This window comes from Cavia porcellus, unplaced genomic scaffold, assembly GCF_034190915.1.
Source record: "Cavia porcellus strain 051 isolate PalLab524CR breed Dunkin Hartley unplaced genomic scaffold, mCavPor4.1 scaffold_10, whole genome shotgun sequence".
NCBI classification, from domain to species: domain Eukaryota; kingdom Metazoa; phylum Chordata; class Mammalia; order Rodentia; family Caviidae; genus Cavia; species Cavia porcellus.
In genome coordinates, this window is record NW_026947493.1 from 72,055,404 (window position 1) to 72,068,055 (window position 12,652).

The window sequence follows — 12,652 nt, forward strand, 5'->3', positions numbered from 1 at the left end:
CTGCTGGTCTCTTGGTACTTTTGTTTTACCACTGTGACAGGGGCTCGCAATGTAGTTGAGACTGATCTTAAACTTTTGGTGATCCTCTTGTCTTAGCCTCCTGAATGCTGGCATTACAAGAATGTACCACCATGCCTAGGTCCCTTGCTATTTTTTAGAAATCTATTTTTCTTGATTGCTAAGTGCAAACCTGTCTTCCACATATGACATTATGTTATCACATTGGTTGATGCTGTTGAATACTTCAAATAGAATTGTTAGTCTCCTAGATATCTGCTTATCTGTTTCATGGATTCTGTTTCTTTCCTTTATTGGGCATTCATGACCTGCATTATTTTTCTAACATTGTCTATTTTCCTAAGCTTGTCTGCTTCTCTAGATTAATTGTATCCTTTTTAATGGTCTGAGAAATTATTTCTAATTTGATTTTTTTTCTAGAGTCTCATTATTTTGTTACTTCCAGTGTTAGCATTTCAAAGATTTGAAGTCAATAGCTTTCAAATCGTTTCACTGCAATACTCCATGTTGTTGGTCTTGAGTAAGCTTAAATCTGGGGTTGCAACTTGCTTTTGCACTTTCTCATTTTTTTTTTCTTAATTTAATTCCTGCATTGATGTAATTTGCTTATGGTATGTAGTCTTATTGCTAGTGTCTCAGTCTCCTTAGGAGATTACTTCTTTGCAGATATATTTTCTTTTCTTTTGAGATAGGGTCTTCCTGGGTAGTTGAGGCTGACCTTGAGTTCACTTGAACTTGTGGTGATATTCTTGCCTCAGCCTTCTGAGTGCTAGGATTACAGTTGTGCAGCACCAGTATTGGCTACAGAAATATTTTCTAGGTATTGATGGTTTTTGGCATATGAGTCTATTCCAAGATTCTACCTCTTCAATTTATTGGGGATGAGAACTTATTGTTTGGCCCAGCCCCTGGTTCTTTGGTAGTGGCCTGTGGTATTGTTTATGAGTCTCAGGCTATCTCAAGTCTTGAGGTTCAAGAAAAAAAAGACTGATTACGCTATGTCAACTTGTCTATAGTAGTTCAGTCGGTAATATAGTAACATCAAGGAAAGCCTAGAAAAAGACCAAGTGTGGTAACAACTTGGCATGTTCAACCCTATGAGCAAGATTTGTAGGTATATAACAAAATCTAAAATTCAAAAAGTATATACAGTAAGTATCTTCTCATTATACAGTTAATTTACCCTCTGTGGACAAAATTTAAAAGGGGTAATAGGAAAAAAGAAGAATAGAGGAGAAAGAGACGAGAAGTAAAGCTGAAGGATGAAGCAAGATTAGGAAAGTTTTGGGAAACTCGTGAATAAGACAGGAGGAAAAGAACAAAGAAAGAAACAAAACAAAAAGATACCACAGCTCATAAACAATACCACAACAACATAAAGCCCAGAAATAATGTTTATACCCATAAAACCAGAATACAAATCAAGTAAAAGGAAAAGCAGCAACAAAAGCAGGAAGAGAAAAAATGTCCACTTCAAGGTGTATCTCTATTGTTAATGGAAGATAAAGGAGGCAGACAGAACCCAGATCCATGTTGGTTGACCCCGGTAGAATTAAAATGGGGTTGTAGATAATCCCAGAAAGATTGCAATTTCAACTTCACTGAAGTTAAGTGTGATCCTGAATTTTGGCTTTCAGCCTGGGACTCAAGTGTTCAGCATACAACACTCCAAGTGCCACTTACTGACTCATCTCTGATCTTGGGTTTGTTCCTTAGCTGCACCTCACCCTGACACTGGGATCCCTGATATGGAGCCAACTCATGGCTTCTTTGAGTCCTTCAATTAATTGGACCCATTTCAAAATGTTGAGAGACAGTTGTCTTCTCTTAGGGATGTTTGAGTTGGAATCACTCACCAGCCACTGCAGCCAATAGTTTTCTCTCCTCTGTTGCATTGTGAATTTCTCTGTGGGAACCTGCAGAGTGACCAGTCCCGAGGTCTTTAAAGATTTGAGTCTCCTTCTCTTGCCACAAACTGGAACTTGGGGTGAAAGTGCATCTCTCTCTTTTATGTTTAGGCCCCTTTCTCCACTCTTCCCTTGGACCCCAATTTTCCATTTAGATTCTTGCCGAATCCTGGGGACTCATTTCTCTCCTCTTTACCATGTTGCTATATTCCAGGGTCTGGACTCCAGATCTTGGAGATGCTGACTTGCCGTTTCTCAGTGCTCTGCTGTCTTTTCAGATATCCATATGCTATGTTTTTTAAAGTTTGTGGGGATAATACCAATTGATCATAACTAGCATTGGATATTCTTACTTAAATCAAGAACTTTCATATATAGAAAACCCTTCGACTATCTTCTAACTTTTTTATGGATATTGTGAGCAATAACTGTTATTCTTTATGTGGCTTTATAGTTCTAGTGACTTAGAGGCCCATATAAAAGTTGTGGGAATTTTCCCTTGCAATATCAGTTTGTAAACATATTTATAATTTTCTTTTATAACTTTATCTTTCATTACTGACTTTACCTACTCTACATTTTTCTACTATGTATTCAAAACCATAATTACTTTAGTTATTGATAATTTTCTTAGTCAGTAAAGGGAAGATACATGACAATATTTCTATCTGAAAGGGCACTTTTTTTCCCCATGTGCTGTGCTGTACTATTTGTTTCTTTCATCTTGTGCAGCTAATAATCATTGGCTTTTGAAATCTTAGTTATCATCAGATCTAATTCTTTACCTTTTGAGGTGAAGAAAGTTAACCATGAAGCTTTTAAATCTAAGATTATATAGGTGGTTGTGCTTATTCTGGAATAAAGGTGCAGTGATATTTGTAATAACTTCCTTATTACTCTGTTTGTATATGATGCTAAGCATGTACCCTCTCACTAAGCTCTATGTCTACCCCCTGTTATTACTTCCTAATGTGTATGAGCTGAAGGTGATTGTCTGCAATAACAATAATTACAATATAGTAGCTAACAGTTATTAAAGAGTTACATTGCAAATGTGTTGTTATCCACTGTACTTTTATCATTTCAGCCATTGCTCATGATTATTCATAGGGTAACTAATGAGTTATAACTATTTTCCAGTTAAGAAAACTGAAATAGTATAGATAAATAAATTTGGGGTGTTGTATTATACATTTAATCTTTGCTTATCTACAATGTTAACCTCTAGAGATATTTTTTGCTCCTTCATCTTTCAGGGATGAAGTGTTAAGGAGGAGAAAATTCGTTTAAAAGCTAACTTTACCTAGTAAAACATAGCGTGACTTTTTTTAAAAGAGAGGGGAAAAAAAAAAAAGAAAAAAAGAAAAGAAACCAAAAACCCAAGAGGGAGGAAACAAATAGGCAGTGATGACTGGCTTCCTAATGGGCTATGGCAAGCTCAGGGACCAATGGACTTGTCTTTTAATCACCAAAAGGAGATGGGGACAAAAGAGGAATTGAAAGTGATATTCCAGTTCTACAAGCTTATAACTTCAAAGATAGTGTGTTTAAAAAATCTTTTCCACTCCTAAATTAATAAAGAAAGTTCTTTATGTTGGCCTTGATTGGGAAGGGGGAGGAGGCCTTCCTAGAGAATTTGTAACCACAGTCCTGTCTTCACTCAGGTTTTAATTTCCTGCATGATCTAAGAATTACCAAGCCAGTAGGTTACAATACAATTCTGGGTGGCCTGGTTATATTTCTTGGGACAAGTAGTAAATACAAATATTTTCTGTGACATATGCCCTCAATGCTGATAATGTATTTGAAATAGAAAACCTTGTAAAAATGTGAACTCACAATCCCAAATTACAAAATACCTAAATAATCCATCTATAGTAAGAACAAGTACAGAACCTCCAATGACAGAATTAAGACTTCTAAAATGTCAGATGACATAATTATCAGAAACTGAGTATAAAATGACTATAAGATGATTAAAGAAGCAAAAAAGATGAAGTCAAAAATATAAGGCACATATTTTAGTAAAGACTAGAATTTTGAGGAAGCAAGAGATATACCATTTGGCAGTCAAAAGTTACTGAATGAATAAAACAGCATATTATATTCAAAGACAGTTTGTCAACTTGAAGGAAATTCTGCAGCATTCAGCACAGAAAAGTGTGAGAAATAAAAGTAAAAAATCTGAATGTTAGAATGAGATAATTATATATTTTTTAGATTCAATAAGCAAGAACGATAAAAGCCTTATTTATAGACTTTTTGCCTTTCCAAATTGATGCAAAATGTAAATACCAAGCAGGGAAAATAAACCTGAACATCTGTGGATGCATGAAACTCAGGGTTTAAAGACAAGTATAAACCTTTACATAAAAGTAGAGGGAAAAGAAGTTATTGACTTACTCTTCCAACATGTTACTTTTATTTCCTTGTTTAATAACAAAGATATCAAAGATAAATAAAATATTTTTCCTTGAACATTTATTTGTGTCATGCTGCTATTTGGAATTTTCTTCTTTAAAGCATTTATAGATTAGTGATCATTCTGTTTTCAGCTAAAATTGATTCTTGAAACTTCTGTTGGTCTGCATCTCTAAGATGTAAATTCTTTAGTATTCTAACTAAACCCCACCTCCTTCAAAACAAAACATTTATTTTTCTATTTTCTGGTTCCCTTAACTCTATAACATAGTAGAACAAGTTCGTAAATAATTTTGAAGGGGAGCAGGTTAATTTTTAAAAAATCTTTTAAAATACCATTTTGGTAGAATGTTGTAGAATTTTTGTTATAAGTTTGTAGTGAAATGGAAAAGATACATAGATTTCCTTTACCTCCTGTCTTATATGCATACAAGCTTCCTTGATTATCAGTATCTACTGTCAAGATTTTACATGATACATTGACGAGCCTACCTTGACACTTCGTCATCATTTAAGTGCATAGTGTATGTTAGGGTTCATTCTTCATGTTTTGCATTCATGGGGTTTGCATACATTTATATGTACCTATTGTAGTGCTATACAAAGTCCTAAATATCCTCTGTATTTTGCATATCTATTTCTTCTCTCATTCACCTATCCTTGACAATCTGATCTCAGTAATCTTTAAGACTTTAATTTTTCTTTAATGTAATGTTGTAAGAATCGTATAGTAGTAACCTTTTCAAATAGGGATTTTTCTTTCAGTAACACCAATTTAGGATTCCTTTGTGCCTTTTCTTGATAGCTCATTTCTTTTTAGCTCTAATATTCCATTGTCTGTGTGTATCACAGTTTATCTGTTCCCCTAACTGAATAACATCTTGATTCCTTCTGAGATTGAGCAATTATCAATAAAGCTACTATTAATATCTGAGTATAGGATTCTTTTATGGGTATAACTTTCCATTTCTTTGAGTAGATAGTAATTAGCATAAATGTTTGATTGTGTGTTAAAAAATTCTTAGTTTTCTAAGACATTGCTAGACTTACTTCCACTGTGGTTATATCAGTCTGTTTTTTTTTTTTTTTTATCAGCATTAAATGAAAGTTCCTGTTTCTCCACATCTTTGGTAGCATTCAGCAAGTGAGGTTAATTCTCATTAATTATTCAAATAAATTTTCTAAGGAATGTATATTATTAGTGTGACAAAGATTTAGGAGACATTAACTCATGTAATTTAAGAGTTAGAAATTAATTTATGTTGCTATGTAGTAGAATATGTGACTAAGAAATGAAGTATATCTTTGTATCATTTTGTCATTACAAAGCTAAATCATGTCAAACTCTTACAATTGTTGATAAAACATGAAACAGAGAAGCTCATCATCGACTTATGTTGATCAATAAATGTTGCTATTTTTGCTGGTGATTGACAGGGACTTCTATGTGCTAGTGGGCATGAAACAATAAAGAGTAAGTTTTTACTTTATAAGATTTTGTGTTTTCTAGCTTGTGAATATTTAAAACATTTCTATCATTTAATTATCACAGAATTCTACTTTGGAGATCACTTTTTATTTAATGCTACTTATTTGCTTATAAGTCACTCTATTTTATATTCTTCTAAACATCCTAAATTTTTGCCCAATTATTTTGGCTTAATCATAGGATGTTGCTGTATCTCCCCTTTGGTATTAAAAACAGTTATCAACAATAACAGTAACAAAACCCAACTTGGATTTTGGAAGCCTTTTACAGTCTTATCCTCAATTTAATGTTTGCTTTCTTGGTATACCTGTCTTATTTTTTGCTTGCCTACCCAGATACTCTTATTTAAGTTTCTGTTTTATACTCATATGATAAATTTCCTCTCATTTTACTTCCTTTTTTGTTCTGCTCCTGAAGAGATGTTTACTTTTTACTGTGGGACCTACTGTTCATAAACTGTTTGCTATTTTTATTTTGTGTGATGTTTTTTAATATCTTTGTTAAGTGAATATTCCTTTAATGCATATTGTAGAAGAATTTTCTCTTTCAGAATCTGCAGTATGGTATGCTCCCTCATAGTCTTACCATTTTTCTGTATATCCGGTTGGTCCTGACTGCTTGAGTGTCCTGGATAGACTTTTTATTTTACTTTATTAAAGTGTAGTTTTGCAAAGCTTATGACAAAATGGTCAGTGTTACCATCACTGCTTTTTTAGAGGCATTTTTCACTTCATTCTCAGATGTGTACCTCAGACGTGAAGTTTTCAAGAAATTGTGCTTTATTGGAATTTCAAAATTTACCATTTTCATTACCTTAAACCTTGTACCTCTTACCTTTGGGTTTGAGGAAATGTAAGTTTTCTATTGCCATTCTATTTAATAAGTTAGCATAAGCATAGTCCCTTAAAGCAAGGTACTATTTACAGATTTATTTACAGTTTTATAGTTTAAAAGATGAAATGGTTTCATCCTAAAATTTATTTTCAGTTGCACTTTTTTGAAGGCTCTAGGAAGTAATTTTTCCTTTTTGAGCTTTTAGAAGCCTTTTGTGTTTCTTGAGCTAAGGCCCTGTCTCCCTATCTTTAAAATGCAACACTGTATTTCCTTTTTATAAATTTCAATTTTTTATTTGTACATTTGCTGTGCATAATGATTACATTCCTTGTGGGGAACTGCTTTATGTACCGAGCACATTTTAATTTTTTTTACATTCATTTTTATCTCCCCTTATTCCCCTTACCCTTCTTCCTCCATCTCTTGGTCCCTTCCCTTTTGCAAAAGATTTATCTAACTGTGTCCTAGTACTATTCTGCTCTGTATTTTCACTCTCTGTTTCTCATATAAGGGAAACTGCAATATTTAAACCTGTGTGTCAGATTTATTTCACTTAATGTTTTGGTCTCAAGTTGCAACCATTTTCCAATGCAGTATTTCTTGAGATGTTTCTGTTATCACATCTCTTTCTCTAACATTTTTCTGCCTCTGATTTCCAATTTTAAGAATTCTTCTGATACATCATACTGTAGTGATACATGCATATTAATGTTTATAGCAGCACAGTTTGTAATAGCTAAATCCTGAAACCAGCCTGTATACCCATCAACAGATGATTGGATTAAAAAAATGGTACTATATATAATAGAATACTATTCAGATATAAAGAATGACAGTTCTGAGGTATTTGTAGGAAAATGGGTGCATCTGGAATATAAAATGTTGAGTAAAAAAAAATCAGACATAGCAGCTTAAATACCCTTTGATATCTCTCCTTTGACTGAACCAAAGTACAAACAAAGAAAATAATAAAGAATGGATCTCAGGGAATAAGAGAATCAATTTCTTGCAATAGGGAATGGGTCCAAGGGTCCAAGGGCTAGGGTTGAAAAGGAATGGAATGGAACATAATTGGAATAAAGATATACTGTATACAAATAACCTCAGTGAATATAAAAACATTATATGCTTTTAACAGGAGATAAGATTATAATATCAATAAGAATGAAAATAGGGATAGAGGAGAAATTAGAGAAGTGGAAAAGGGGGAAAAGAGAAGAGTATTATAAAAAGAAATGACCTGTAGTTCAAGATGATTGGAATAAACTACATGTACTGCAAATGTATACTAATAAAAATTTCTAAAACTTAAAAAAGTGTTCTGATTATGTTGACTTTTCTTGAATAATGTAGGATCACCATCCTGTTAGAAAGTCAGGTATTTGGGGGAGTCCGGAAGAACATGGCGAATAGATAGCAGCAGCCTTGGAAGCTCTCTGAGGCTCCGCACTTGAAAATCCAGGATTGGTGCCCGGAGGAAGTCCTAGGCAAGAGGGGATATTCTTTGCCGATGCAGGAATGAACTAAATTAAGAGAAACCAACTGGAAATGCAATCCCGGTGATATAGCAGGAACAGATAAGGTCTCAGCATAGAAGCCACACCCTGCACCTCTGGAAACTGAGATTTGAATTTTCCTGCAGCCGCTGTTGCGTCCCGGTCAGCACAGCAGGGAGAGAGGCGTGAAAGCTTGGAGAGTAGGAAGTGTTTAATGGAGTTAGGAGCGGGGCTGGCCAGGTGCCCTGGATAGACCTGCGGTGAGTGAGTGGATCAGGACCCTTCCAATAGAGAAGGAGGCTTCAGCGGAGGTCATACTCAGACTGGGCAGACTTCCTGGAAAGAGATGCTGCAGTGACTTCAGTCACATATCCCCCTCTTCAGTGGGATTGGTGGGGAGTGCCTGGCCTGCAAGACCCTGTTGGCTGAGACCCAGTAGGCTAGCACAACCCAGGTCCCAGCACCTGGAGGTGCACTCTAGTGGTGAAGCCTTTGGTAGGTTGACCTGGAGGGGCAGGCCCAGCATAGACTGCCCAGGTCTGTGTCTCCCTGGTGCGCTGCGGTGGGCGGGAACACCTAGCCAGCACAATTCAAACAGACTGTGGCCAACAGGGAAGGAAGCTGTGCCTCTTATATACGCTTATATATAAAGAACAAAGAATATGGGAAGAGGGAGCAACAAGAAAGGGTCCTGGGCCCCCAATCCTGAGAAACATGCAATAGCAGACATGGCACCAATAGACATAAAGTGCTATCTCCAGAGCCTCATAGATGATTTCAAGCATGAAGTTATTAATGACCTGAAGCAAGACATAAGCAGAATAGTAATGTTAAGCACCGCCCAAGAAAAAACAGATGGTGGAATGGAAGAACAGAAGAAAGGGGGAGAATTGTTTGATGGAGAAAACAGAGAAAACATAGAATACGTGAAGCAGGTTCAAAGAGATTACCAGGAAACTAAAAACTCTATCAAAAACTGGCATAACAGCTTGAAAGAAACTAAGGATTGATTATCTGAACTGGAGGGCAGATTTATAATATGGGAGCATGAAATGAAAAACTTATTAAAAATAAAAAAACAGCAACAATACAAAAGCTAGAAGATGATAAGAGGATCTATAACTTAAGAACATAAAAGAAGAAGTGGGGATACAAACAAATGGACTACAAAAGCTATTCAGAGAAATAATCCAAGAGAATTTCCCTAATTTAGCAAATGGTAAAAATAACTCAGATATATGAGGCATACAGGACTCTAGCCACCTACAACCCAAACAGAGCTACACCCAGGCATATAATAATCAAAATTCCAGAAATCTAATATAAGAACAGAATATTAAAAGCCATCAGAGACAAGAAACAGATCACTTACAAGGGAACACCCATCAGAATTACAGCAGACTTCTTGGCACAAACCATCAAATCACGAAGAGTATGGGGGGAAATAATTCAAGCTTTGAAAGATAATAACCTCCAGCCAAGATTGATATATCCTGCACAACTGTCCCTAGAAATTGATGGAAAAACAAGGTACTTCCAGGATAAAGAGGAAGTAGCGGAATTTGCAACCACCAATTCAGCTCTACAGAGAATACTGCAGGATAGTCTAAAAAAGGAAAATACCAAGATTCCAGAAATAGTGGCAGAGAGGCCACAATGAATAGAGCAGAAAACGAAATGAAGAAGACAAACTGACAACAAAGGACAGAAAAAGATCTCAACAGAAATGAGGCAGAGAAGATTGGAAGGTAGTAACAGCTATTTTGGAGAAAACAAGACATCCTAATAGCTAGTGCTGATTTAGTATCATCTTGTTTTGAAGTCCCATCAAACTTATATTCTTCTGTCTCCATCAGTCTTAAAAGGTTGTGTCTTATTGGATTTTATTATATGTGATAAGATAAAAACTTTTATAGATAAGGAGTTTATATAGAAACCATTGTTCATTTTCTGTTAATTGGTTCTAAATACACTGTAATAATGTCATTCTCTTGAATGGTTTTATAGTGTCTTGATATTTTTGGTGCTACAGTATACGAAGTTATACTCAAAGATTTCAAGGAAAGAGACACTATGGTAACTATTTTTATGTCAGGATATCTTGAGGTGAAACACTATTTTGCACAAATGGTTATGGTTTGACCTGCGCTGTTCTGTTGTTATGCCCTCTTTTATCTCAATCCCCTTTTTTAAATTATTTACTTTTTCCTTTTCTTTATTTAATTAAAGGAAAAATAAGTAAAAAATAGCAGGATACATTATAGTAACCTACTATGATTTCCTATTAACTTGATTTGAAATCCTGTATGGCCCTCACCATCTTGTTTTGACTGATTGTCCTCTATTCTGCTTTGGTTGATAGTACCAAGTTCGAAAGTATAGGCATAACTGTGAAGACAATAAGAATCATTATGACACCCATTCCGGTTGACTATTATTTTCTTTTAAAATCTTGTAATGTCTCCAATGCTTTGGTTTTATTCTTTACTGTTTAGTTCAATTTTATTATAACTGCCAATTCTTCTTAAAATAACAAGAGGCAATATGGTAACCTTTGTTGATCACCTTATATTTTGTTTTTACATTATCTATTATGTCCATCCTTTTGATTTGATGAGTCTGTTCTGTTATGTCGCATTTGGTTTTACTCTCTTCAAAAAAAGTAATAAGAACTGTGGGAGTAATAAAATGCAAAATGTGTAATTGTCATTGTACAAAAGAGAGGAAAAGTGTTCTAAAGGATATAACTGCATATACATTTAAGTGTATAAGGTAGATAAGCATATTACTGAGTTTTATTGGATCATTGAACAAAACTGTTTGCAGTCTCACTGTTTGAAAGCCCACTTTATATGCTTTAATTTTGTAACTTGAACAACTATTTCTAAGATGACAGTATGTAATCTATTAACTAGTGATTTCCTACTGTTTATTTTTTCTGAAATTCTGTATAACTTGTACCCTTTTTCTGTTTTTTTCTTTTTTTTGTTCATGAACTCTTGGCATACTCCCATATCTTCAAGATTTATACTTACCTTGTCTTCTATTTTAATATTTAGATCTTTGATACATTTTTTTTTTTAACTTTTATCGGTACTGGGGATTGAACTCACGACCGCCTGCTTGCAAGGCAGGTGCTTATTCTGCTGAGCTAAATCTCCAGCCCCTTTGATCCATTTTGACTCTAGTGCACAGTGATTGACATGGGTCTAGTTTTAGTCTTTGGCATGTAGAAAGTCAGTTTTTCCCACACCATTTATTAAAGAGGCTATCTACATGTTTGGCCCCTTTGTCAAAGATAAGGTGGCTAAATGTCTTTGTAGTTGTGTCTACATTTTCTTGAAAGGAAAAAAAATGCTCAAAAGGAAAAATAAATGGGATAGGGGAAAGGAGAAAAGGAAGAAGAGTTTATATGTACATAGGTATACATACATATCTCTGTATGTAAGTATACACTAGATAAACTATACTAGTAATCTCTATAAGTTCATCAAAAAGAACAGTTTGTGCTTTCATTGTTTGGTCATTTTTCCATGTCTAAATCTTGTAATCTGAACAACTACTTCTAAGATAACAACATGAAATATATTAACTAGTGTACTACCTACTAGTTTTGAATTTTTTGTCATTTCTACTTTTGTTTTTAAAATAAAAAATTAAAATTCTTGTGTTTGCTTAAACACTTTTTTAACTTTACTCACTTTTTTATTCATCAGATGTCTGTGTTCTAAAACTTTGATGACAGCTTTTGCTTTTTCTACATGTTCAGCTATCATATTTTTATTTTCATTTTTTGTTCATTGGGTTCTAAAATATTTCTTACCAACCTTTTGGTGCAGCTCAAAGAATGAAAAGAGGTAAAAATGGAATTCACCTCTAATCTTTTACTTCTATTGAGGGGTATTTGTAGGTTATTCTTACTAGTTCCTTTCTTGATTTTTTAGGTGATAGTTATAGGAATAATAATAATTACTGGACACTAGAGAGTTTGTACTGTAGGAGGGAGACATTTATACCAGTGAGGCTAGAAGAATTATTGCAGGGAGGAATATTTGTGGAGAAATAATTGGGATTAATTATGCAATATAGGGCCTAATATATATGTTAGGAGTTGTGCTGTTTTTCAGAAAAATAATAGAAATAGTGGAAATAACACTATATTACTTAGTATACAAAAATTCATAAATATTTTGAAATATACTATAAAATAGTACAAACACTACATAATCTTGTGGAGAGATTATTGGTCTTCTTGAATGTATTGAAGTTTGGAAGCAAAGACTACAATAATTTTTAAATCTATCAGAGAAAGCTCATGTTTTTCTTGATAACTTAGATGTAGTGAAGAAACTTCAAATATGGAGGATAGTATTACATATTTAACCAAAGTGAGGAATAGGAATAAAATGGAAATTATATTGTCCAATGTTTATGAATATGGGAAAATGAATGATAGACAAAAATCTGTGTTGGATCAGATTGTGTTA

At 34.2% G+C, this 12,652-nt stretch overlaps 1 protein-coding gene across 12 annotated transcripts in view; it reads left to right on the plus strand.

The window, feature by feature from the left end:
- Vps13b (vacuolar protein sorting 13 homolog B) overlaps positions 1-12,652 on the plus strand; it is a 683,809-nt gene that overhangs the window by 169,859 nt on the left and 501,298 nt on the right. The gene's annotated exons all lie outside the window — the stretch shown is intronic.